Source organism: Nannospalax galili, unplaced genomic scaffold, assembly GCF_000622305.1.
Source record: "Nannospalax galili isolate Female #2095 unplaced genomic scaffold, S.galili_v1.0 scaffold299, whole genome shotgun sequence".
Lineage (NCBI taxonomy): Eukaryota > Metazoa > Chordata > Mammalia > Rodentia > Spalacidae > Nannospalax > Nannospalax galili.
In genome coordinates, this window is record NW_008343973.1 from 38,418 (window position 1) to 39,561 (window position 1,144).

The following is a 1,144-nucleotide window of genomic DNA, read 5'->3' on the forward strand; positions in this document are numbered from 1 at the left end:
TCATAGCAGGAGAGTCTATTAGGGGGTGGGGCCTAGTTAGAGGAAGCAGGTTTCTTCAAGTATACCTGTGAAGGTGTATGCTATCTTTACAACCTTCCTCTGTCTTCTGCTTCCTTGCTTCCAGGAGCTGAATCCCCTCTCCCCACCACAGGGGCCCTCTACCATGATACCCTGTCTTGCCCCAGACTAAGGCAAACAATTCAGACCACCTTTGTTTGAAACCATAAGCCCAAATCAATCTGTCATCTCCTCAGCTGTTTCACGTGTTAGGGCACAAAGATGAATAGCTGAGGAACACAGCATCAAAACAAATTAGAGAGGACAAGAAAAAGAAATCAAAGGATCTGGTAACAGCATTTAATTGTTCATTATGCATAACCTCACCTTAGTATTCTGCAAAAGCAATTCAAAAAAAAATTAAAACAGAAGGGAACACGAGACATTTTGGAAAACATATTTCTGCTGAATGTAGCGTTTGAAAGAAAAGAAAATATATAAGAAACAGAATGGAACTCCTAAGAAATCATTATGAATTTACTTGTGAATAAAAAATTAAACTGAGTGCATGCTTTTAAAAATAAAGAATGATGGAAAAAAGCCGATTTGATCACAGTGGATGACCTTTTTGATATGTGTCTGTACGTGGCTTTGTGAGCACTGTAAGAGCCAGGGTTGGTCCATGATCATAAGGAAACAGAGTCTTCCAAGCCTCTGGGTACATACTCATATGGACTTATAGCAATGGGGTCAGCAAGTGCAAACTTAACTAGACAAAACCCCTGTGGAGAACTGGGGAAATGGCCAGCAGGCCCCAAATTTAGCCAAAGAACTATTGGCAGATAATTATGGCTGGGTGAAGGATAGCTGATCTTCTTTAAGGGAAAGGTTTTAGATAGAATGACTAGACCCCAGTGGATGAACTTGAACCAAGGGACTTCTGGATACACAAAATTGACTTGATAGGCCTTCCTTAACATATATTACAGAATGCATGAAATCTGGTGGGGGTGGGGGATATGGGAGGATGTGGATGGGGAGGGGCATAAAGACGATTAAGATATTTTATATGAAATGCACAAAAATTCAATAAAAATACACATTAAAAAACAAAAACAGTCAGGCGTGGTGGCGCACGCGTTTAATC

At 40.5% G+C, this 1,144-nt stretch overlaps 1 protein-coding gene across 1 annotated transcript in view; it reads right to left on the reverse strand.

Moving 5' to 3' along the window:
* Nucleotides 1-1,144, reverse strand: part of LOC103739820 (putative ankyrin repeat domain-containing protein 30B-like) — a 22,278-nt gene that overhangs the window by 16,481 nt on the left and 4,653 nt on the right. The window lies entirely within an intron of this gene.